This window comes from Callithrix jacchus, chromosome 3 (genome assembly GCF_049354715.1).
Source record: "Callithrix jacchus isolate 240 chromosome 3, calJac240_pri, whole genome shotgun sequence".
Classification (NCBI taxonomy): domain Eukaryota; kingdom Metazoa; phylum Chordata; class Mammalia; order Primates; family Cebidae; genus Callithrix; species Callithrix jacchus.
Genome location: NC_133504.1, coordinates 4923816 through 4951659, shown reverse-complemented (window position 1 = coordinate 4951659; position 27844 = coordinate 4923816). Strand labels below are relative to the sequence as shown.

At 41.9% G+C, this 27844-nt stretch overlaps 1 protein-coding gene across 14 annotated transcripts in view; it reads right to left on the bottom strand.

Annotated features, from left to right (window-relative positions):
* FAT1 (FAT atypical cadherin 1) overlaps positions 1-27844 on the bottom strand; it is a 140821-nt gene that overhangs the window by 76846 nt on the left and 36131 nt on the right. The gene's annotated exons all lie outside the window — the stretch shown is intronic.

Sequence of the window (27844 nt, the reverse complement as noted above, 5' to 3'; positions counted from 1 at the left end):
AAAAATACAAAAATTAGCTGGGCATGGTGGCGCGTGCCTATAGTCCCAGCTACTTGGGAGGCTGAGGCAGGAGATTGCCTGAACCCAGGAGGTGGAGGTTGCGGAGCCAAGATCGCGCCATTGCACTCCAGCCTGGGTAACAAGAGCGAAACTCCATCTCAAAAATTATATATATATATATATTATCTCATTGAAGTCTCAAAACAGGTGAGCACTGAGAGATGATCTAATGACCCAACCCTTTATCGTTCCACTGGTGAAATTTACGGTTTGTTGAGAGATGTGCTGACTTTCCTGGAGGCTACTCAGGACGCCAGGGACAACAGCAGAACCATGGCGCAGATCTGAGACCCCACAGCCCAGCAGCCCCGCCTTACACTGCACCCCTGTGGGGGCCGCTGTCTAAGGAAAGAGGTAGGAGCAGCACCCTCCGGACAGCCTGGTCTGCACACACACCCCTTCTCACAGCGGCTGAGGAAGAAAGTGTGACCTTCGAAGTCCACAACACAGTGCTGCTCCGGTCTCCTGCGCGTTGACGTCCTTTTCTTTCTTTTAATCACCTCAAACACATGGAGAGACAACCCGTGTGCTACAAAAATATAAACTTTCTAACTACACTATAAACTCCAAAAGGGCAGAGGCCACATCATTCTCAAATACCAGTATCCCAGCACCTTACACAAAGCACAATAATGTGTTACTTAATTATCTTAAACAGGGTTGGTACAGAAAAGTCCTCAACTGGGATCCACACTAGGATACATTTCTTAATAAGTAAACTAGCAAGAGATGAAATTATAGGTTACACAGAAGAGGGTTAGAGTATCTGTAATGTTTTGGTCCAGCCACTGAAACCAGTCAAACCTTCACGCCAGGATCTACCTCCTCGCAGGATAAGAAGTAGAAATATCCATTTCTCTTGACGAGTCCCACCTTTTATTCAATGGTGTAATCTCCCCCTTTGTCTACCAAAAACATGTGACTGCCCTTTTCCTCATGCACTGATCAGTCTGAACTAATGATACTTTTGAGAGTTCTACACCACGGTGCAGGCTGGACGCTGGAAATGATGACGCTCTGGAATCACTGAAGTTTCCCTTTAAACGCAAAATACTGTGAGAAAAATAACAAATGGCCAGCTTCACCTGTGCTCAGCCAGGAAACATCCGGTTGAGAAAAATACACTGTGGTAATTCATCGATCACACAAATGTAAACATTAACTCATTTGAGGTTAATATCAGAAAAACTCACTTGTTAAATGGATGATAATTATATCTAACAGGATATTATATCCCAAAAGGACTTACAACTTAAAAATATAAAACTTAGGCTGGGCGCGCTGGCTCACGCCTGTAATCCCAGCATTTGGGAGGCCAAAGGCAGGCGGATCACGAGGTCAGGAGTTCAAGACCAACCTGGCCAACATAGTGAAACCCTGTCTCTACTAAAAATACAAAAATTAGCTGGGCATGGTGGCGCACCCCTGTAATTCCAGCTACTCAGGAGGCTGAGGCAGGAGAATCGCTTGAACCCAGGAGGTGGCGGTTGCAGTGAGCCCAGATCACACCATTGCACTCCAGCCTAGGTGACACAGCGAGACTCCATCTCGAAAAAAAAAAAAAAAGAAAATTTAGGTAAATAAAATGTGAAATTATAAAATGAATCGTTATTGACATTCAGAAGCAGTACAATGATGTGTCATTGCTTCATTAATTCATACTGAACCTTCAGAAAGGGTGTCTCATACTCCCAGAAACACGGAAGAAACTTCAGAACCAAATAAAAAGGAGCTCACTGGTCCCCCATACAGCAGACAACTGAAGATGAACTAAACAGGTTTCCCTTTTTCTCTAACCCAAGCATCATCTACGCACACTCATTCCGTCTGCTAAATTAGTAAAATTGTATCTGTCTGTAGGCTCAAATAATAACCTTTCCCAGTTTCTCTTACTCATCACATCTATCCACAGAAACGAAGACGTCAGGGGATAACAGAATGTTCTCTCCAGGAGGATTACACATTAACGAAATGCACACAGCTCCTCCTGTGTGCCGCCACTTCATTAAAATGCAACAAAATTCACTTGACAGGCGAAGTATTATGAGAAAGCTTCAAGAAGACAGGTACATGATGCTTTCTTTCACCCATCTCTTTGGAGTTCTAATCCTCCAGTAATTCATGCTTCTATCTTCTGTTTTAAAACGTGCCCCTCTAAATGTGACATATAGGCGTTGAAAAACGGTGATAATTACAGAAACAATTTGCTCAGTGTTTACTAAATGCCAGGCCCTATGCTAAGTGTCTTGCATGCATTATCTTATATAATCTTTACATCCAGCCTGTCCTGATTGCTGATGCTATTAACTCCATTTCACTGATGAAAAACTCTGATTTAGAGAGATGAGGGACTTTCCCAGGGTCATAGCAAATGGCAGATCTGGAGTGTGGATACTACATCTCTGACTTCAGTGTCAGCAATTTCCTTGTTACTCCTGTGGCTGTTATGACAAAAGCGTAAACAAAACTTCACGTGGTAATTCCAGAAAGATGAGGCAAACTTCGCATTTCATCTGTCAGTATTCAGCAGGACTGTATTAATGTTCACTCATACACAACGGCTTTCTCTAATCTCAAGGGAAAAAAATACATAAAAGGGAAATATATCACCATCACATATGAGGTTTGCAATCACAGAGAGAAGCAGCTATGATTTCGTGCCCTATTTCCAGTCTGGTCCGAAATCGTCCAGACTGCAGTGTGCAATTCTGAGATGGCTTCTGCCTTCCCATCAGCTGCACAGCCGGGGGTGGGGGACAACGGAGTCCATCGGGAGGGGATTGTCAGAGCCCCTGGTAATCTACAGATATTACTAAAGGTTCAGAGTAAGGCAGCAAAGTGGCTCTATTCAAATATGGGAAAAAAACTACGATTGTGGAATTAGCAATTAAAATAGTAGGTATGAATGAGTGAGATGTCAGGTATGAATGAGTGAGATGTCAGATATTCTATTTCACGAATTAATGACTGTGCACTTTCATAATGCCCGTCGTGACTGCTGAAATACGCTTCTGCTTCGATGTATTGCAATTAGTACCTCTTTGTAAGATAAAAAGTTATTTCATACAACATATGGAGAACTGTAAAATAAAGTAAATCTCAATTCCCAAAGAGAAAGGAGGGCACGCCGAAGAATCCCGTCTTCCAACCAAAATCCTCAGATCCCTTGTGTGCACCAATTACCTCACTAGATGCTTTACACGCATTAAACCACTGAAAGAATGTGGAAGGGGCATGATTTTCATCCTAAAATCATGTATACATGAGTAAAGAGAAGCTTAGATCAACTACGAAACTTGCTTAAGCCCTGGAGTGATTAGGAAACAGGACCAGGTCAACAGCTCACTGGTGGGACCCGGAGCTGAGCCAGACTGTCTGACTCCGGACCTCAGGTCTTCCCCATCGGGTGTGCCGGCGTCACTATCAATCAACTGTCGGACACCAAGGGTGCTGGGGACCTGGGGGCTATGACCATGAGGAAAGGCCACAGGCACTTTCCCAGTGTGAAAATATGGGTCTTCCTTGTGCATGCAGAATAATGGAAGGGAGAGGATCTGCGGACTCTGCTCGGTCAGTTTTGGGGTTCAGCAACTAAGCACAGAAAACCTTCGTATATGCACAAAGTGGGTAGAAGGAAGCCTTAGGCATGCCAAGTTATTTTGTTTTCTGCTTTTTAATCTGTCAACCCAGCTGCAAGATACACACCTCAAGAGCCCCAGGCAGAAACTTCTAAAGTGGGTGGACAGCGCTAACCCGAGATCTCTAGGCCAAGCCCTGAAGCTTCCCCTCCTGAAGGGAGGGCAGAACGAAGGTCCAGGACGGCCGAGGAGGGGTCCAGCCGATGTGCAGAGAAGGGCCAGTGGCAGAGTCAGCCTTCGGCACCACAGAAGCAACAGTCAGACTGGGAACGCCTTCAAAACTCTCCAGTTCAACTCCCTTGTTCTTAAAGAACATTGACATTATCTGTCCACCTCCAACAGGTGGAGTTCAGAATCCAGAGTGAAGAACCTCCTTAATCGGGGGTTCACCACGATTCAAACCATTCTTGAAGGGAGTCCTGGTTTGTGCAGGGACCGACACACCAGCTGTCTCCAGGTCCTTTCACCAGTTCTTCCTAAAGCCACAACTGGCATTTACAGATTACAGACTGATTCCTTCTTGCAGTGTTAGCAGTTACCTCAATTCCATAAAGAGAGACAGATTTTCACATTTCCATCATGAAACTTCTAATTAGACTTCTAACTGGTGCCTTAAACACAGTAAAAACAAAAATACAACTGAAGACTCCTAGATATCACCGGATATGAATCCAAGAGTGCTGTTCTCAGACCTCTACCGCAGTCTATTTCTCTTAATCCACTCTACCGAGCAACTTTCAGTAAGTACTTTTTTAGAGAGTGGGTTATAAACTCTCCCTGGAGACAAAAGGAACCAACACAAACCATAGTTTTTACAGATATCTTTCTATTTGCACATACTCACTAACTCGTCTTTTGGGCACCTTCGTATATCCACCCCCAAACTCTCCTCTGTGGTCTCCCTCCTCCTCTCGGGGCTCCCTCCCTTCTACCTTTCTAAAAGCAAACGCAGCAAGCAGCGAAGGTGCCCGGGCCCAGGCTGTGGGGGTGGGGGGTACAGCCCAGGCCTTCCGCAAGATTCCCTCCAGCCACACGCCAAGAGCATCAAAGCTGTGACAGGGGTGACAGGGAAACTGGGCCACTCCCATCAGGAGGGTGCCCTGCTCACGCAGTCAGAGCGGTCACGATGCCGCTGCGTGATGCTATGACGCGAATCCGGAGCACAGAAGACAGGCTTGGACAGGCTTGATACGTACATCACTCAGCAGTGCCATCAAAAACCATTCCTTTACCTGAAAGAAGCATTACAGAAGGAATGAATGCCTCGCTTTCCAACCTCAAGAATACAATGAAGTTGTTAATAACCTGAAAAATCTGAAAGAAGCCGGAAATTTGCAGTGATTAACTAAGAATATTTATCATTCCAAACATACGCTCCAGGATTTCAAAACCACCACCAGATGTCACTATGGAAACTCATTTTAAATATGCATACAGTGGAAGAACTAGACTGAATGGGAAAAACTGTAATTTCCAAAAGAGCTTGACCAGTACAGTTGGAAAGATGTTTCACAGCAAAACTTCTTTATGGAAGGATTCATTAATGTCCACTTATTCAATTAAACAGACACTGATGTTGTCTTCCCACAGCCTGATTAGTCAAAGGTTATAGGGTTGCTCTAATAAATGGTCCCAAAGTAAATCAAGGTTTCCAATAATAGCTCTTAGCCCCGGCCACTGCCCTGGCTGCTGCTGTTAAGGAATACTGTCCCTGATAAGGAAAGACCAGCATTCCTCCAGCTGACAAGGCGGGGGCAGGGTGCTTGCAACACAGTAATTTTTAAAGCAAAAGGTTACAGCTATGATGTCTGCTAAAAATAATTTAACTGATTCAAACTCCCATGGCCACAGAGTATCTTTCCTCCTAGAATTTTCCTATTTTCTTTGTTTAACAGGCCTTGGCCCCAGGTCAAGCCTTAATGCCAAAGCTTTCAACAAAGCCTTGTTAATTCTGATTCTTCAGCTACTCCAGCTCAAAAATACTTAAAATCAGCAAGGACCCAGCAACATAATGCTACTCTCCTTTCTGACATAACATATCACATACATAATTTTTTAAACTTTTCATACAATTGCTTAAGGCAGCAATTGTATTAAAAGCTGCTTTATTCAATCACAAGAAAAACCTGAACATGAGATATGATTTTAATGATATTTTCCCTACAGGCAACAACAGACTAGAAACTGTTTTCTCCAATTCAATGTCCTCATAAACAGAGTAACTCTTTTGAAAGTAAGCATTTTCCCAAATATAAAAACAGTACTTAAAAAGAATAGACATACCATCAACACACCAGAGATCTACTATCAGTGTTTCCACAATTAATCTATAAATGGTTATTCAATTTTTCCTGCTAATTACACAAAGATTAAACATCTCAGAATTGTCATATTAAATGTTAATAGCTGAAAGACATCAATTCTTCTTTAAAGTTAAATTTTACAGCTGAGTGGCAGCGACTCACACCTATAATCCCAGCACTTTGGGAGGCCAAGGAGGGCGGATCACGAGGTCAGGAGATCAAGACTAGCGTGGCCAACATGGTGAAACCTCGTCTGTACTAAAAATGCAAAGAAATGAGCCAGACGTGGTGGCACACACCTGTAGTCCCAGCTACTCTGGAGGCTGAGGCAGGAGAATGACATGAACCTGGGAGACAGAGGCTGCAGTGAGCCAAGATCGCACCACTGCACTACAGCCTGGGCAACAGAGCGAGGCTCCCTCTCCAAAAAAAAAATTTAAATTTAAAAGCAGACTATAAGTTTCCTATTAGAATGCAAACTTTTTAAGGACAAAGAATTGTTATGTGTTTGGTTCAAGCCGGGTCAACAGTGAGTGCTTCATAAGCAGGTATTAAAAAAAGGTGTCCATTACAAGTAAGGAAAGATGAGAAACAGTCACAGCCAAGAGGAGCCCAGAGAGATACAAATAATGTCATGTGGGAGCCTAGACCACAGACCGCACCTCAAGTATGAACTAAGAAAATCTGCCTGTATTATGGACTTCAGTTAGTAACAATGTAGCAGGGTTGATTCTTTAACTGTAACGTCTTCCACAGCAATGGAAGACGCCAACAACAGGAGAAGGCAGGGCAGGGCAGGGAGTTAGGTGAGAACTCTACTTCCTGCTCCATTTTTCTGCAATGCTTTATTTAAAAAAAAAAAAAAAAAAAAAAAGGGTGTCGCCCCGGCGCGGTGGCTCACACCTATAATCCCAGCACTTTGGGAGGCCAAGGCGGGTGGATCACGAGGTCAAGAGATCGAGACCATCTTGGTCAACATGGTGAAACCCTGTTTCTACTAAAAATACAAAAAATTATCTGGGCATGGTGGCGCATGCCTGTAATCCCAGCTACTCGGGAGGCTGAGGCAGGAGAATTGCCTGAACCCAGGAGGCGGAGGTTGAGGTGAGCCGAGATCACACCATTGTACTCCAGCCTGGGTAACAAGAGCGAAACTCCGTCTCAAAAAAATTAAAAAAAATTAAAAAGGGTGTCTATCACAGCTCATAATATGTAGATTGTTTCCATCCTTCAATTAAAAACACTTTTGAACTTACCTGTTTTTAATCTTATTTTCATTCAACACCAGATTTACACTGATAATGTTAATATTTCCACAACTGAATGATACCTTGAGAGAGCCTAATGTGTGTATAAGAAACTTTACATGCCGAAGGCTAAAGATTTAAATAATACTCTAATTCAAAATATAAGTTACCGTAAATTAAGATTACTTATTTTGCCTATTATATACAAAGAAAAGCTGTAAAACGAGTTTAATATAAAAAGCAACATGTCTGCAATTTAAAATAACTCTACCAGTTTGACATATAGTATTATCTCATAAATCCAAACCTATGATTCTATTAGAAAAAACACAGTAGATCGTGCGTGTGTATTAAATTCGCATCTAATGTTCTTGCTTCTGCCATCAGTAGGCAAAGGTATGTTACTACTGTGGACTAGAGCAGGGGAAGAAAAGAAACGGAGGGGTCTTCTGGGCTGAAGGCATTTAAGATTCTAAAATGGTGATTCAGTCTACTTGCTCAGCGAATGACGCGGAGGAAACGCTCTGAAAACTAAAATCAACATTTCTCACTTTCCTTTCACCTGAGGTTTATAACCTATTACTATTTACTTCTCTGGTGTTGCTTATTGTGAAACATAAGAAATATGTAAAAGACCAATGTTTAATGGTTTATTTTGCAGAGGAAGAACAAAAACGAGTTCCATACTTTTAAAAAGAGAATGTTCCATGTGTGTGTACGTATGTTAACAACTAAAATTTTAACTCCTAGAGACCACTTGTATAAATATTTTACGCTTTGGTAATAAAAAAAATAAGACAAAATAAGTAAAAGAAAATAAGTCAACCAAGAAGCCTCCCTCATGGGCCAACCAAGCTGCTGGACGGCATACTAGCCGACTTTAGACACCTCTGTGCCCCCCACTTACAGATAAAAATACAGCAAATCATGTGTAATTTCTCTCTCTCCAGTTTAACTGAAGCCACGTTACTGACTACCATGACTAATCTTTAAAAATCAATGCTGTGCCATGAGTGGCATTTTGTGAGAAGTCATTTGTATTCTGAGCACCCTCAGTGGCCTGATAATGACCGATGGTGATGGCAGTATGATCACAGCATATATGCCCTACTCGTGATATAGCAGAGAAGAACTCACTGCACATCAGCTCATTCACTCCTTACAGCAACCCTAAGAAGTAGGTAGCATCATCACATCCTATTTCACAGAAAGGAAACTGACACAGTACAAGTAACCTGCCCGAAGTCACACAGTTCATTAGTGGGGAACTGGGATTCAACCCTAAAAGTCAGCTTCCAGACAAGCGTACTAAATGTTTTGGAGTCCCTGGCTGCCTCTCAATTGGAGGGAAGATTAAGGGGCAACAGAGTACAAGCCGCACATTTCAGCAGAGAAGTTGTGACTTGAATGTGATCCAGAAATGTAGTTGCCAGATGCTGTTTTCCCAGCATTTGAAAACCTGGGCTAAAGTGAGTTTCACTGTATCAGGAGGGAAAAGGAATGGGCTTCATATACGATGGTACATACACAGCTTTAAGCAAGAAGACATGTATATTAATTCCACAAAAGAGTGTCCATGATACAGAAATTGAAAAATATAAATGCATAAAAGTATAAAATATGTTATTGCTGTACAGAAAAACTTTAAACACACAAACACAATTATATGAGCAGAGAAAAAAAGATCTGAAATAAACAAGGTGATGAGATAAAATCAATCCAGTGAACAGAAACTTTTTTAATCTGTACATTCTATAACGATAGATTTAAAAATCTGTATTTAAAATGTATACAATAAAAAGTCAAATAAAACAATACCTGCAGTCCAGTATCAGCAGGTTCTATGTGTAAAATCTTCCTGTTTTATTTTTCTGTAAATATCTTAGATGTACTTTCACTTTTAAGTATTTCTATTTCATTCAATCTGAGATGTATGACAATGGACATTCTGGCAGCTTCGGTAACACAAAAGTATTTATATATGTAACTACTCACAAAGCACTAGGTCTGGGAAATTCTGTAATCACACTGCCCAGAGTTAGGTCACAGGTTAATGATAAAAGGAAAAGCAAAAACCCAACTGTCACTGTTTGCATTATTCAGGCTGCCTATTAGATCGTTTAAATTAAAATATGTACCTATCAATTCTTTTCATTAAAATTGCTGCAGTAACTTTAAAATTAGCTGAGGAAGCTTTCTGACTTGCAAATGTACTAAAACATATTATTAATTAAGTGTATAATCAGATTTTAAGCATCATGTTTCAAGCCCAGGGATTTCTTTAGCTTTGCAAAGAGTCATTCCAGGGCAAGCTCTGCTAAACCATGTTGTCCTGCTTTGCTGAGGAATGACTCCAAGTTCTGATTTCCCTGTCGGAATCATTAATACTGTTAATGATGGCTTTTGTGGATAAGCTCTCCTTTTAAAGAGGATCATCCCTGGGTATCACAACTTATCATCTGGACATCTACTGATTGGATAAAACCACATATACAAGACGGCCTTTGGAGGCACTAAGGTAGAGAGGATATATTTAACCTGCCAATGGCAAGGTTTCTAGAAGTTTGTTTTAAATTTTAGAACATAAACAATTTCAGTGTTGATTATTCTTCCCAGCTTATACTGACTGGATGCAGACTTAGCAAAAGCTTCAATGTGCCATATGGTTTAATCTTCACAATTCATCTGTTAGCTCAGGGGTCCTTCCTCATTTTCCATATTCAGAAGCAGAGGCTTAAGGCTCAGAAGTCACTGGTCTACAGTTATCTACCCATCATCATAACAGTAATAGATTAACCACTGCCTTAATGAATCACCTTACCAGTTAGTCGTCTTACTGCTTTGCATCTAATAACTTTTGCCTGAAAAGCAGCGGAGAAGCCAGAACCTCAAACCTGGCTGACTGGCGCCAGAGCCCACACATAAAGCCACAGGGTGCTATCTCTATGGGATTCAGAGCTGTGATTCAACCGCCAGGTCTGACTCTCATCCATCAACCCCGTTTGGTGGAAAAACAGTCAGCACGTCAACCAAGGTGCACTTGCCTGTGGTGGGAGGAGTGACGTAACCTAAATTATAACTCAAGTAAAGGAAGGCCAAACAGATCCCTGCACAAAGTTCATGAACTCCATGTGACCAGATCCACTTAGGACAGAAAAGGAAGAAGGGATATAAAAAGAAGAATCCAACACTGATCTTTACTTAGGAAGTTACTGTGTTTATCTCATCATCTTTATGTATTAAAATGCAGCAAGGTACAGTGCTTCCCGCCTATAATCCCAACACTTTGGAAGCCTGAAGGGGGTGGATCACTTGAGCCCAAGAGTTTGAGACCAGCCTGGGCAACGAGGTGAAACCTCATCCTTATAAAAAATACAGAAATTAGCCAAGCATGGTGGCAGGTACCTGTAGACCCAGCTACCTGGGTGCCTGAGGCAAAAGGGTCGCTTGAGCCTGGTAGGTCAAGGTTGCAGTGAGCCGAGATTGTGCTTCTATACTCAAGCCTGGGCAACAGAGTGATACCTTGTCTCGAAAAAAGAAAAAAAAAAATGCATAGGCTAAATGTATATTAACTGAAATACACTAGGTATAAATAGGCATACAGCATTATACTAATACTGAATATCATTGTGAGAACATCATAACTGAGTCTTAAACACTGTTATTAACAATATGGTACATCTAGAGTTCTAAACTGGAAATCAGCTGTAAAAGTTTTGTGGCAGATCAATACCGATGTTTGAAGGAACACCCCTCTTTAGGAAAGAAGTCTCATTAAAAACAAAAAAAATAGCCAGGTGTGGTGGTGCGCCCTGTGGTCCTATAGCTACTCTGGAGGCTGAGGGGGGAGCACCACCGGAGCCCCAGGAGTTGGAGACTGCGGCGAGCTCTGACGGCAGCACTGCACTCCACCTTTAGCAACAGAGTGAGATCCTGTCTTAAGAAAGAAAAAACAGGCCGGGCGCGGTGGCTCACGCCTGTAATCCCAGCACTTTGGGAGGCCGAGGCGGGTGGATCACGAGGTCAAGAGATCGAGACCATCCTGGTCAACATGGTGAAACCCCATCTCTACTAAAAATACAAAAGCTGGGCATGGTGGCGTGTGCCTGTAATCCCAGCTACCCAGGAGGCTGAGGCAGGAGAATTGCCTGAACCCAGGAGGCGGAGGTTGTGGTGAGCCGAGATAGCACCACTGCACTCCAGCCTGGGCAACAAGAGCGAAACTCCGTCTCAAAAAAAAAAAGAAAGAAAGAAAAAGCATAGCCAGATGTAGTGGCTCATGCCTGTAATTTCACCACTTTGCACTCTAGGAGTTCCAGGTGGGAGGGTCACTTGAGCCCAGGAGTTTCAGACCAGACTGGGCAACATGGCAAAACTCTGTCTCTAGTAAAAATAAAAATAAAATATTGCCAACCACGGGAGGTCGATACTGCAGTGAACTGTAATCACTCACACACACACACACACACACACACGCACAATTTTAATAAAATGTACCTTATAATATCCTCTTCATCAACAAGGGATTAATGTTGTTTGTACTGGCTTGGATCTTAATCTGGAACCTGGCATTATTGATTTACACCTGTTTTAATTCATTCGACACAGAATGAGTTCCTACCATGTGCCAGGTACACTAAAAGGTGCAAAAGAAACAAAAAGAAAAGTAAAAATGGGTCTTGCAAGAAGACAGTTAAATAAAAGAGTAACTTACTCCTTGGAGCAGCAGGGAGGGAAGGAAAAGAAGGGGCACCTGTTGCAGAAGGGAAACAGAGTCTTTTAAGAGTGGGTACTTCAATAATTATTTTCCATTAATTGTATAAGTATCTCTTATACAAAGGCCAAATAAAATCCTTTCTTAAGTTATGAGTTCCTGCCTGCATTTTACAATGCAACATGTAATAAAGTGATTTTAAAAGTAAAAATGTCAATTCACTTTGAGAAAAAGGGCGAACAGGATCTACAGGAAAAATGGTGAGTTACATGGATGAGTGAATTTTACCCTCTTCCTGCTAATATTTTCTAATTTTTCTAGAAGAAACGTATATGAATTACAAAAAAATATTTTTAAACCGACATGTATAAAGGGTTAACCTAGAGTATATGAGGAAAACTTAAGGAATTTCAGAAATGCAAAAGCAACCTTTAAAAGTTCAGAGTGACTTACAGGTTTTCCGAGGCTGCAGAACAAGTGCCTCAAGCACTCATACTGCGAAGTGTGTTCCAGCATGAAGACAAGGCCCTATTCAGTGATTAAAATGTCAGCTGAAATGACTGAGCCACAAGCCAAACTCCTTAAAGCACTCCCTTGCTAAAGAAGGAATGGAATGAGAGTCCTGCTGCTGCAGTCAAGTACCAGACTGGCCACTGTATAAACAGAGCGCTCTCCAAAGAGACCGTTGTCTCTGGAGTCCTAGAATGCACACAGCTGGTAGAAGAGCCAGCTTTCCTGTTTCCGAGGTTTTTTTTAGGCACCTGTAAACAAATGATAAATACAGAAAACCGCAACTCTTGCTCTCAAAATAAAACCTAAGAATCATACGCAATTCAATGCTACAAAATGGAAGGTGTGTTTTACAGGAACTGAATTGCCACCTGAAGCAAAGAAAAGTCACGTAGATTTTAGGTCCCTGTGGTCATGGACCGTAGGCATAAACTGCCCCCTCGACAGCCATTCCCAAGTAGCATTTTCCTTTACTCCAGCCTCTGCTTTTATCAAATTTTTAAAAACTTCTTTTTCCATTAAATTTTATTTCAAACACAAAGTAGCTCTTAAATTTTAATTCAAATCATTAAACTTTAAAAATTGCAAACTCAATATGAACTATTTACAAGCAATATTCAGCTACTTCTAATACCCGATTTGCTGCCAGATCCAATACCTGTAAGAACCCAGAAACTGAAGTTAGGTCAAGCTAACCTAAACACAAAGTGATTCACTGACACTGGTCACCCAGGAGAAACGGCAGGGATGTCCTTTTATGCTAACACTTCATACTAAATCAAACACTCCTACCTAATAATCCAAATGCAAGGCAAGATTGGATGTTAAACCTTACTAAGAATCTTTGTTAAGGCAAAACATCAATTTGTAAATGCATATAATCCTGTAACTCACCTGTTTTTTAAATTCAGACTCTTTTTATGAAGAACAGTGTAACGTACTTATATAATTGAAGACTTCTAATTTTATACATTTTTCTGAAATCATAAAAGAAAAGGTACATCTGTACGTATCAGCATTCTAAAATTGAGAGGTAAGCATCAAAACTCAATGAACTTCCTCCAAAACCCAGCATCTTCTCACAAAGTGAACAATCACAAACAAGATTTCCTGCGGGAAACTGTGGGGCAGATAAATAAAGTATCTCATCTGCACTATTTTAAGCAAACAGGAAACGAGCCTCATAAAGTACTTTGAAACAGAATTAAAACAGGTGGAAAATGGATTACTGCTAATTCATCAGTTTAGAGACTATGAAGACATGATTCTTACTGGAGACATTAAAAGGCTATACAAAAATAGATTACCAAGTCTCAAGTAACTGTCATGTGTCTATGTTACTAAAAATTAAGGCAAAGAATTGAAACAAGAGAAAATGAAAAACAGAATCACTGCAGAAGCTCTATCATCTCCGCCCTTAACTGACTCTGAGAGCAAGGCTGTTAATTAAGAGAGCTGTTCTTTAACAAAGTAGCAATAAACATTGCATTTGAAAGTGACATTGTCTTCTTTAACAGTGTTAATAAAGTGACAGCAGAGGATGCAGAGGATGAAAATAAACATCACAGGGTACCTAGCTGTTGCAGGTGTCTGAAAAGCGTTTACTCAAATTAACCACTAGAAAAAACAAATTCAAAAATACACAAACGTTCGTTATAACATACTAGTCGTAATTAACTAGTAGGGTGGTTACTAAAATATATGTATCAGAGAAGATAAAAGGATAAATAAACAGCTAGGCGCAGTGGCTCATGCCTGTAATCCCAGCACTCCGGGAGGCCACCTAGTAGGGTCCTTCAGCCCAGGAGTTGGAGGCCAGCCTGACCTAGTTTATTAATTTATCATAATATAGTAATACATATGTATCTTATAAATTAATGTAAGAGAACATTATATTATAGCATATGTAATATACACATGTATTCCATTATCACTTTATTGTATACATTTATAGATATATAAATAGATTACACATATTAAAAACATTGTTTATTATTGATATTGTAACATGATTATGTATTACATATTAATATATTACTTTTATATAGATATTATATACATAAATACATATAGGTAGGCCTGCATATAGGAAATTACAGGGTTCTGTGTGGTCAGGCCGTGGAGAAATAAGAATGCTTTTACACTTTTACAGTGTTGGCGGAAGGACAGTGTGGCGATTATTCTAGGATCTCAACCCAGAAATACCATTTGTCCCAGCAGTCCCCTTACTGGGTATATACCCAAAGGAATATTAATCGTTCTCCTGGATTAAACTGCCTGTTCCTTCAGCAATTTATGAAAGGAGTGGTGAAGCAATCGTATATTTTTTTCATTTATTTTACTGCATTAGTTTCCTGTAACAGGCTGTTTATTAAAATCTGAAACTCAAAAACTTTTTTAAAGGGTGCCATCTGAACAACCACTTCATAACTTTACAAATTCTCAAGTACCCGTAATTCACCGACCCAGTAACCTAACCCGTTTACTGCTAACTATACCCGTTAATGGAAGATAATGTTTTCCAATGCTTTCATTACATGATTAGGGGAAAAATCCCAGGATGACTGTAAATTTAAGGCCTCGGCTAATTTAACCTAACACTGAAGAAATTTTAAAGATGTTCACTTGATAAGCCTATTTTGAAATCATGCTGGCATATGCCTGGCTTTAATTATCCTCTTTAAAAAAGAAATACAATTCAACAGACTAGCCTAATCTGTTCAAGAGAAGAGACATGAAAAGAGGGACCAGAATTGAGAGGCAAGGCCTAAGCCATCCTATTACTTCTTCAATCAGATAAATTCTAGGAATACAGCATGTAACACAACCACAAAGCTGACTACGACTGAATTTCTCATTGTTGGTGACACCACCATGGAAACACTGAACAGGCTTTCATTACACACTATCATTTCCGTAAGGTTTATCTCCCTAGGCACCACTGCCCCCCTACCTCTGGAAGGGAAGAAAAACACTCCCAAATACCTTTACAAAGGCACACGTGGCAGGCAGGTGACATACATGAACACCACCTCATCAAGTCCCAAGACCAACGTAAGTTCTAAAGCACGGCGTTTGGTTGTCCTAAACGATCAAACCAAAGAACCAGGAAAGAACAAGAGTTAAAAGAGCAATAAAGATCATCCAGCGCACCCCTCTATCATTTTACAGGTAAGGAAGCCGAGGTCCAGAGAACAAATGACTTGATAGGTTACCAGGTTGCAGAGCCTGAATCAACCTGGTAACCTATGAAACCTCAGCCTACGTTCCAGAGTAGCCCCTACTGGAGAGGTGCATGCTTGCATTAACCCCAATCTCACAGGACTGAGATCAGTTCCTCTGATTGGTGAGGGAAATGACTCACATTAGGAAAACCAAGAGTCAATGATACAATCTCAAAGTCAATGATATGCCAACAAAATTCTAAGAAAGCTAAAAAACAAATCAGCCCTACCTTACCAAGGTATCAGTGACTGACTCAGTCACACATCCGAATCACTAGTCAAGAGTATTACTGAATTATCTCAGAGCTGGAGAGGGAAACGAGAGGGAATATAGGTTTATTCTCAAAGTCTGTTACTTCAAAGTAATGGTCTTCGTGCAGAATCATCAATCATCCTTAGAGCATGCCTGTTAACTGTCCCGACTCAGCACTTTAATAAATATGTGACTTCAGCAACTTATTACCCCTCTCTGTATTTACTATTCATATCTAAATTATTCCTCTGGCCTAAAAGTGCAGCTATGGGTTATAAGAATTATTATAACAATAAAGGTATTTAATCTATAGTCTATTTTGATGTTTGAGAAACTAAAGCAAAACCAAGATTTAGAAAGATTCTTAAAGAGGTATAACACCTAGGCCGGGCACAGTAGCTCACGTCTGAAATCCCGGCACTTCAGGAGGCCAGGGCAGGCAGATCACAAGGTCAGGAGATTGAGACCATCCCAGCTAACAGGGAAACCGCGTCTCTACTAAAAATGCAAACAATCAGCTGCGCGGGGTGGCAGGCACCTGTAGTCCCAGCTACTCAGGAGGCTGAGGCAGAAGAATCACTTGAACCCAGGAGGTGGAGGTTGCAGTGAGCCGAGATCGAGCCACTGCACTCCATCCTGGGCGACAGAGCGAGACTACATCTCTAAGCAAAAAGAAAAAGAAACAAAAAAGAGGAAAGACACCTTAATCCCTAAGCTCTGTATTTACAAGGATGCTCTTATTCAAGCAGAAACAGAAACCACGTTATTATAAAAGGCAGTGTTCAGAACAGAACTTAGACTCACTCAGAGCAAAGACCAGTGACCGTTACGTATAAAGACAAGGCACTGGCCTTAGCAGTGCTCTCCAGTGACATACACACGTGCAGCACAAAGGAAATTCAGAATACTGTGGCGACGTTCTTCACTGAGACACATAACGAGTTACTTCAGTCGACAGGATAAAAAGCGTTTAATGTGCACAGGCTGCATCAATACCGTGGAAGCGGCAGTGAGGTCTGCCATAAACCTTCCCTCAAGCCCAAAATGAAGACCTACTTTTATGAAACATTTCAAAGTTTAATACGAAATGAAAATATAATCTAGGAAAAATCAAATCAGAAATGTCCAGGACAGAGAAAGGAACATTAGTCCAACTTTGCCCCCATGACTACCTTTCCCCTCTTATTTTCTCTTTTTTTTGAGACGGAGTTTTGCTCTTGTTACCCAGGCTGGAGTGCAATGGCGCAATCTCGGCTCACCGCAACCTCCGCCTCCTGGGTTCAGGCAATTCTCCTGCCTCAGCCTCCTGAGTAGCTGGGATGACAGGCACGTGCCACCGTGCCCAGCTAATTTTTCCTATTTTTAGTAGAGACGGGGTTTCACCATGTTGACCTCCTGTTGGTCTCGATCTCTTGACCTCGTGATCCACCCGCCTCGGCCTCCCAAAGTGCTGGGATTACAGGCTTGAGCCACCACACCCGGCCCCTCTTATTTACATCACGTTTTGTCACAACTAGTTTTTCAGACGTGGTTACAGATTTACAAGTGCAGACTAACCAAGCTGAACAGAAGTCACTGTTAGAATATGTCACGATCACCAAAATAAAAGGAAAGCATAATAGTTTGTCCTCAGTCACCAAATATATAAAATTATTAGTTGTCACATAGAGGAGATAAGGGACATTGGATGATCTCCTTACGTAACGGCTAGAAAGAAAACCTAGGTTCCCACCCAGATTCAGGAATATAAATCAGACGCCTCCTAAGATTTCTTTCAAAATATTATTCCTCATCTTCTGAATTGCTAAAAGTTGTAAACACTTCTAAACGATTTTCTTGTGAAGCGCATGCGTGAAGACAGACTCTTTGGAAATAAAAACATACTCCTGAAAGAAAACACTGCTTTTCAAGATTTCTTTCTAACGTCGTTACAACAGCAATCCTGTTACAAGGGTTTCCATCCAAAAGAAAAGTCTGTCAGCAAAGAGGACAGTGGTGTGGCAGGATGGGGACACTGACAGGAGCAGCACGACAGTCAGAGGAACATCTTCCTTCTTTCCTCCTTGTCATCACTGATGACAAACATCACTGAGGGCTCCAGGGGGGAACCAGGCAGAAAGCTTGGACGGGGATAAAAACTAGCAATGGGACTCCGGGACAGCAGGACGGTCAGCGGCAGGAAAAAAGAAGAGCGTGTGCCACAAAACAGAGAGTCCCCCGTCCCCCCACAAGGTTAAGGCAGGGTCACTCCTGTGTAAGGTGCCCTGGACTGACTGCCCTGGTGTTCCCACCATTCACCTTCAGCCACAGCCCACAGCTTCGTGTCCTGGCCAGCGCCCACCTTACCTACCTCATCTCAGACCTTCTGCCACAGGCAAGCTTGTGTTTCGCGGCCACTGTTACTCTCCCTGATTAAAAATGGCCTTCCAATAGTTGGCTGTTTGTTCTTGTCATCCAGGTGGCCACTCCACCCAAGGAGGCCATGCACACCCTGCAAAAATCCACTAGCACATTGCCCTGGCTTCCTTCACAGCACGGCTCAGCTGAAACTGGGTGTGCCTTTCTCCTCGTCTCCACCCTGCCTCATGTCTCCTCTCTCCAGAAGGAAGGCTCCAGGCAGGGCACAGCACCGTCTACCTTGCAAACTGTGGAGTCCTGGGCACCTAGAGCAGGTCTGAGCATTCTAGAGGCGGTCAATAAATGTCGAACAACTGCCAAGTGAGTGAATGCCAAGGGCATTCCCCGAAGCCGCCTTTCACCCTCTGAAATCTTGCCTCTTTGAAATTCTCCTAAAGTTTCGCTTTCAAAGGCCACTGGCGATCTCTCCTAAGCCTTGTCCCTTGGAGCAGGTACATGTGCCATTCTTCTCCCTCCCACTCTCATTTCTCCACAGCTCCTCCTACACTAGTCCAACGACTTCTCCCCATGGTCACGGGCCCACCAAGGACCACCAGAATGGACAGCTTCATTCTACTATCTCTGGAGTTACTAAAACTCTCAGGTATCAGAGATCCCTACGAAAATCGTAAAAGTGGCTAAATTCACTCAGTGACCCCTCCAAAAATCTTCAGAGGGAATTTTTTTTATTCACAGAATATTGCACCTAATATTTAACAAAACTGAGCTTTTCAGCTATTTTTCAATAGTTACAGAAAAGTAACAGTGCTGCTTCATTAAATCCACCAAGCCAACACACAGGCACTACCTAATTCACTTACGCAAAAAACTGAATACGTAAATTAACAGTTCAGATAGAACCAGAGGCCGGGCGCGGTGGCTCACGCCTATAATCCCAGCACTCTGGGAGGCCGAGGTGGGTGGATCAAGAGGTCAAGAGATCGAGACCATCCTGGTCAACAAGGTGAAACCCCACCTCTACTAAAAATACAAAAATTAGCTGGGCACGATGGCGCGTGCCTGTAATCCCAGCTACTCAGGAGGCTGAGGCAGGAGAATTGCCTGAACCCAGGAGGCGGAGGTTGCGGTGAGCCGAGATCGCGCCATTGCACTCCAGCCTGGGTAACAAGAGCAAAACTCTGTCTCAAAAAAAAAAAAGAACTAGAAACATATGCTTACCTTCTTAAGAAAATAAGCCAGGATTTCTCTTGTTTACCGAAGAATGTATTAAATCTGTGAGAAATTCTTCAATTACATGGGAGCCTTAACTACCCACTCAATTAGGTCATGATGAACAATGCATATCTGACAATACTAAACTACATTCTCTTATTTTTTCATGTCTCATCTAGAGTGAATCTCGTCTCCAATTATAACTATATCCAATCCCAGATGAAGGATCCACTGCACCGTTACATGAGTGCTGCCGTGCCGGACCCTGGGAAGTCAATGCTTTAGAAAGGCCAGGATGTCCGGTAGCTGCGAGGGGGTGAATCACTCTTGCCAATTTCCTGCCGGCTCTCATAGGAGACTTATTAGAGCCGTGAACTGCGCTAATCCCTGGGATGCACCTGCCTCCCACACCTGAACATGACTTGTGCACTGACGCTTAGCCCATTTTCAAAAGAATGAAAAGCTATGCATTTCTTTAGGAAACTTTAAATAATTACCACGTATTTTCCAAATCATCCAACATTCCTCTCACAAGTGAATGACTGTCTCTTAATCACTAACTTTGGGGATAACAGGAAAAAGAAACAAAAAGACCCAAACTCCCTTCACCCCAGCAGTACTGAGGCGCACAGTGAAACACTCTCAGACACATAATACAAACAGGGTAACCATTTCTTTTCTTCCCTTTTCTGAGATGGAGTCTCCCCGTCACCTAGGCTGGAGTGTAGTGGCGCAATCTCAGCTCATTGCAACCTCATCCTCCCAGGTTCAAGCGATTCTCCTGCCTCATCCTTCCGAGTAGCTGAGGTTACAGACACCAGCCTCCACGCCCGGCTAATTTTTTGTATCTTTAGTAGAGACGGAGTTTCACCACATTGGCCAGGCTGGTCTTGAACTCCTGACCTCATGATCCACATACCTTGGCCTCTCAAAGTGCTGGGATTACAAGCGTGAGCCACCACACCCGGCGCAGAAACTTTAAATGATTGTCCTGTATTTTCCAAAGCAACTAACATTCCTATCACAAGTAAATGACTGTACGTTGATAACTAACTTTGGGGATAACAAGGGGGAAAAGAAAGCCCAACTCCCTTTACCCCACCGGTATTAAGGCAGCACAGTGGGATACTTTCAGACACATAATACAAACAGGTAACAATTTTTTTCTTTAATTTAGCAAATGTAAACAAAAAGGGTAACCTCTCGATAGGGTGCACACATCAAACAGAGGAGGCGTGGCTTTCATCCGCTGTTCTGTGTTTAGTTTTGACTAACTGCAAACGTCCATCGCTTATTGTTTTGGCAACTCCTTTTACGCCCGCGAGGAAGTCATGAATTCAGGAAGTAGGCAGGCAAGTCCCATTTGTGCATGAAACCTTACCTAGAGGAAGAAAGTCAGCCAGTGCCCTCGCCAACCCCTCGGGCAAGAAAGGTAAAGTATCCAGCCCCGGTCTCAAAGCTGGAATGACAGAGGAGTAACCAGGAGCGCACATTCCTGCCTTATCTGGCGTTCCTTTGATTCACCTCACCTTTCTTTCATGACAGGAAGGGCACTCCAAGGGCACGAAACCGAGATGAAACAACGCATTCCACAGGGGCAGAGGCGCTTCTCACAGGGCGAGGAAGAAGCCTGGCATTTCATGAATGAATAAGCTGTAACGAAGCATTTCTGTGTCCTTAAATACAATTTCAAACAGCTGAGTGTACACAGAACTGCAGGGAACGTCAAACGACCACTTCAATGAGAGCAACTCAGCCAAACTCCCCTGTCTTCCAGTGAGACCGTAAAATACAAGGCGGCTAAAAATTCCCACCTCAACTGAAACATCTTCACTAAGATTTTCTAAAAGTCACAGCAGATCTTTGAACCAGCATAGATGGCCTGGGACTGCTTTAGTGTTTCTGATCACACTCCTTGGGTAAAGACTGTGCGGTCGGTATTTTTTGATGCTACTTAACTTTTCCTCTGACTGTATCTCAAAGGTTCCTTTAACTCCTCGAAGCACTTAGCCACTGGTTATTTTCAACCTGCATAACGCTTTCTGTATGTGATATTCTACAATTAAAACGTAACTCTGATTTCTATAACACCAACATACACTTGGTTACTGTAAAAGACAGTTAAGACATCTGTAAGAGACTGAGGTGAGCACTGTTCTCTCTACTAAAAAAGGGAATCCTGGCAGGTCCTGAGCTTTATTCTATTTGGGAGGCTGCCCATAACGTTATGCATTTGTGGACGAGTCCGTCCGTCTCTAAGCGGCCAGCAAGCTGTAAGCACACCGGTTGTGAGAATCTGCCATAAAGAAATACACCTTCCCTCTGTGAAACTCTCTACACCAAAGCAAATTGATCAACCTCAGATTCCTACTCCACATTCTTTGATTCTGACTCACTTATGACAGTCCTGGAAGCTGGAACTCGAATATCTATGGGCAGTAAGCAAATAAAGGCCTGAAAAGCTGTAACCAACCAACTGTTCCATTGAAACAGACAACTACTGTGTGGCTTAGAAAAATAACGGATTTCTGCTTCCAGATGATTAAAGAGGCATCCATTTGGTACTGTGGCCTTTAGAATGAGTCCCCATGGTGCAGGAAGGCAGAAAGCTTGTGCACCGTAATTATTTGTGAATTTTCATCCCCCTACCCCCAAATTGTGAAGAAAACATGCAGGGATTTTTTTTCCCCTGCATTCTTCCTCCACATTCACCATTTTATTGGTAATCACAGACTCTACACTGCAGTTTTCATGAGCTACCAGAATTATGTAAGTACACAACATGAAACTAATGAGGAATAAAATATCTGTCAATATTTGAATGCGTGTTCTTTTTTCCAAGGGCTCAATGAAATCACCTCAGCATAATTAAATCAATACAGTAATCTCGTAACATCTGGGCCTCATCTGCTGAAACATACCCTTTGCCTCAATTACAAATCTCATTTTAATATTTAATTCTTGAATCTATTGCCTAAACTGACCAACTTTAAACCTGTTTACGTAACACTTTGTTTTTTTAAATTGTTCTTTTCCCAACTGCATTGCGCACGAACCCTATGCCTTTTATCTGCCTCGTACTCTCTTCCAAGTTCTTAACATCCTAATTAATAGCTGCAAGGAACTGTTTATTGCCTGTCACATCCTTGATAACCTGTTCTCAGACAATCCCATAAAACAGTCTGTCTGTTTGGCTCCAATCACTACACTGCTGATCACACACTAACCATGGACACAGGTGAGTGAATTAATTCATAGGGACACTTGGGAAGGAAGGGAGAACTTACATACTTGGTTTCTACAGCAAAATTACATTTTTTAATTTGACAAGCCTGATAGCAGCCAAAACAAAAATTCAACTATTTACGATTTTATGGAGTAAGCAGTGTCTAGCCAATGAAATGAAAAGTGAAAGCACATTTTACAGTCTGTACATCCCCCATTAACCTTACCTGGCATACAAGAGACACTTTTTAACAAAACAATTACCGTGGGAGGCCGAGGCAGGTGGATCACAAGGTCAAGAGATCGAGACCATCCTGGTCAACATGGTGAAACCCCATCTTTACTAAAAATACAAAAAATGAGCTGGGCATGGTGGCGCGTGCCTGTAATCCCAGCTACTCGGGAGGCTGAGGCAGGAGAATTGCCTGAACCCAGGAGGCGGCGGTTGTGGTGAGCCGAGATCGCGCCATTGCACTCCAGCCTGGGTAACAAGAGCGAAACTCCGTCTCAAAAAATAATAAAAAATAATAATAACAATAATTACTGTAAAGAAATAAGCCTCAATATGCAATGGGGACAAAGATCTAGAAAAAGCAAGTTAAATCAGAGACTATGATCCCGAAAAGCTGGTTTATAAAAACCAGAATTTTTAAACACACAACCAGAACTACAGCCAGAAAACTAACAACCACTGTTTCAGTTATGACAGTTCCCCGACTGAGCAGTACTTTTCACTTACAAATCTGCCATCATTTTGGTTTTCGTTTCTAAATCCAAATATTCAGTGGCAGCAAGAATGCGGAGAAATGGGCACTCACAAACTGCTGACGGGGTGTTTATTTCTCATTAACAAAAAAGAGTTCTTAAGAATTTCATTAGCTTTCACCCAGCAATTTCACTGCTGTTATTTATGCTAAGGCAACAGAGATACACACAAACAAGGAACTTAAATGTTCAAAAAGTGAGTATTACTATACAAACAGGGTGAGTGTCCCAAATCGAAAAATCTGAAATGCTCCAAAATCTGAAAACTTTTGAGCACCAACACGATGCACTGGACACTGTGGATTTCAGATTTCTGGATTCCGGATGCTCAACTGGGATAATGCAAATCTCACAAAATCCAAAGAAATCCCAAACATTTCTGGTCCCAAGTATTTCAGATAAAGATGCTCAATTTCTATTAGTCTGCCTCTGCGCTGGCAGCCCATATTACTAAAAGTCGTATTCTTTAAGAATACTTACCAACCAGAAAATGTTCTGGATATATCCAAAAGCAGTGAACAAAATAACACGTTCGGTATATGTTTTATGTTCACCGTTTCTGTAAATCCAGTGCCCGGAACTGGGAAAGTGTGTTTGTGTGTGCACACACGAGTGAGGGAAGCAGTTCACCAGTGTTCTCAGCAGCAGATGCCCGTCGTGCTTTCTCCTTTACCGTACTCTACATTTTCCCAGGCCTCTCTCACGACCATATACTGCTTTTCTATTGGAAATAAAGATCAATTTTTTAATGAGGGGAGCTCACTAATTCTGTCCAAAAGCTAAGGAAAGTCTCAAAGCCTCAAGAAAAAAGCCAACACTATGTAATCATTTCCCAATTCACTTTTCATGACCTTAAGTGGGACTTCTAAAGCTAAGCAGATGCCCAGCAGGAAACACATTTGCAACTCAACAAACGCACCCACAGAGACAGGGCAAGATGCACCTCGTGGCTTTGGCAATAATTTCCTTTCATTATTCCTTCGGTCGCCAGTGCTTTTCAACTCAAAGAGAAGCCCGCAGAAGTCGATAGGTCCTTAATATGTATCTGCTCCCTGAACGGATTCCTGTTCATAAGGTAATCGAGAGACCCCACGGGGCCCTTTCACAGGGGCTTTAGCAAATCCCCTGCAGTGAGATGGCCCCAGGGCAGCTCTGTTTTCTGCAGACCACGCCGTGACCTAATCAATAGGGTTCCAGGCAAGACAATCCTTACATTCAACAGCTCTGAAGAAATGAAGGGGGTTGGAATTCAAGCTTTATTGAGGAATTCCATTTACCTGTCACAGTGATGGTTCACCCAGCAGGAGTTTAAAAAAAAAAAAACGCACACCCTTCAGCTGCTGTGGCAGACTTTCCGGCCAGCGCCAGCACAAAATAAACATATTTACTTAGTCACATCAGTCACTACTCTTGATGTGAAACTGACCAAGGCCAAATGAAGCAGGTAGATTTGTGACACACAATGGCAGCAATGACAATGCAGTGTCTGTGTTCATTTAAACCCAACGACACGAAAAGCATCCTAACAAATAAATATACAGAAAAAAAAAATCACCCCAGCGTGCAGATCCCAAAATTTACGTGGAAAATTCTCTAAACCTGAAAATGACCTTTTTAACTCTGAAAAGAATAAACAGACCATTGAAACAACAGAAAGGTCAAGTTTTCAAAAAGCAACCACTTTTCACAAAGAAGTCTGAAAGTCTGGTTTTGAATTAATTATACATGTTGGCGATTTTGGAAGCCCACAGGAACTTCACAGTTAATTAATAAAGGTTTCACTTCACTTGGAAATGACAGACCTGATCTACATAAATCTTTTGGAAAATCACTCTGTAAAATACCACTTTAAGATGTCATATACTTTCACATAAAGATTTGTATCTTATACATCAAATCAAATTAGAATTATGCTACCAATCCAAATCATGTCCCCCAAAAAGCTATTTAAATGAGGCAACTTCAACGACAAATGTTTAATCCTCAAAAAGACATAGGATTCACTCAGAATTTTACAAAAGCTATCACTGGACATTGTTTTTTCTCCTTGTATTCACATCCAATGACCTATCATGGACAATTTTTAACTGAAAACAAAGTTCTGATTTGAAATTAACTTCCGGAACGTTTTTCCACATTAATTAACACAAAGCAAGAGAGAATCCGAGTCAAAAGATGCAAAATGAGCTCAGACACTCAACATCACGCGAACTGCTTCACTGTAACATTTTTAAAACCTTGCCAGGATCTAGGCCACCAGCCTCTTCAACAAATAAACTTTTAGCAACACCAGCATAACAGGCTTTTAATGTCCTCACTGAATGCCCTCAGCCCAGGGTATCTGGCACCCACCCACACCAGGCTAATCCCACACAGAACCACTTAACTCTTCCTCTCCCACACGGGGCACACAGGCGCCGCCCCATTAGACCCCAGCACATCAGCTCACCTGGGCAACTGAGCCTTGCTTTGGTGGTGGTCTCTTAATATCCACAGCAGAACTAACGCACCATGTGACTTTTTTGTTTGTTTGAGACGGAGTCTACGTGGTCACCCCGGCTGGAGTGCAGTGGCGTGATCTCGGCTCACTGCAACCTTTGCCACCCGGGTTCAAGCAATTCTCCTACCTCAGCCTCCTGAGTAGCTGGGATTACAGGTACCTGCCACCACACCCGGCTAATTTTTATATTTTTAGTAGAGACGGGGCTTCACCATGTTGGTCAGGCTGGTCTCAAACTCCTGACCTCATGATCCGCCTGCCCTGGCCCCCCGAAGTGCTGGGATTACAGAGGTGAGACACCACATGGGCTTCTGACTCTTTAAAAGGACTATCGCAGTCACCAGCCCATTGGAAGATCTCAAACCTACTTTTTCCCATCACCCACATGAAGGGACAGAGGAGCTTTCTTACCATTTTATTCCCTCAGGTTTTAGTGGCCTCCTCCTCAGTTACTATTCAACAACATTTTCCCTAACTCTAAGGATAGCTATAAATACGGAAAAACAGGTTACTGCACTGCGTTATAGGAAAGTGCAGCAGAATTCAAAGGTCCATTTCTCTATAACAAACATTTTAAAACAAAAGCAAATACTTGAGACTATGGAGATAAATTATACTTGTTAGGCATGAGGCAGGTATCTCAACGTTGCTATTCATTAGAATGCTGGTAATCTCAGGAGAGGTGAGGAAGTAAAGACAATCAGCAAGAAACCCGTCCCCACCCACCCCAAAAGATTCCAGGATACGTGATTTGCAGAAAGTTGTAACTAATCGCAGTGAATGACTAATCTCAGAAGTAGCTCTAGGTCAATTATTTCGTGTGTGCCATTCACACAAGAAAATCTAGTGGCCTGCATGGTGGCTCACGCCTGTCATCCCAGCACTTTGGGAGGCTGAAGCACGCGGGTAATTTGAGGTGCGGAGTTCGAGACCAGCCTGACCAACATGGTGAAACTCCATTTGTAATAAAAATACAGAAAAATCAGCTGGGTGTGGTGGCTGGCACCTGTAATCCCAGCTACTTGGGAGGCCGAGGCAGGAGAATCGCATGAACTCAAGAGGAGAAATCACTTGAACCCAGGAGTTGAAGTGAGCGGAGGTCACGCTTCTGCACTCCAGCCTGGGCGACACAGTGAGACTCTGCCTCAAAAAAATAAAAAATCTAGTAGCCCACCATCCAAATTTAAATTCACAAATATCTTTAAGGCAGTTAAACTGTACATAAATCTCTAAACTTGCTAATAAGCATTTGAAATGGGGCTAGTCCAAACTCAAATATGTCATAATATGAAGTATACACCAATTTAAAGACTTAACACAAAAAATGGAATGTTAGAGGTTTCGTTAATATTTATGCTAATTAAATGCTGTAATTGTACTTTTTGATATGTTGGACTAAACAAAATATATTATTAAAATTAATTTCGCCTGTTACATTCTTTTTTATTGTGGCTACTAAAATATGTAAAATTATATATGGAGACGGTACCGTTGAGCAATGCTCCCTTGACCTGTTAAACTAACACCTCTGATTTAAAAAGTAACAAATAACAGTAAAATGTCACATACTTTCACATAAAGATTTGTATCTAGTACGTCAAATCGAATTAGAATTATGCCACCAATCCAAATGATGTCCCCCAAAAAGCTATTTAAATGAGGCAACTTCAATGACAAATGTTTAATCCTCAAAAAGACATAGGATTCACTTGGAATTTCACAAACACTATCATTGGACAGTGAAAAGTGGCAGAATTTACACATTTGTGTTAATATAAATTGTAAAAATCAGTTCACCTTTCATATATGAGCACCTGTACCTAAAACACCAAGCT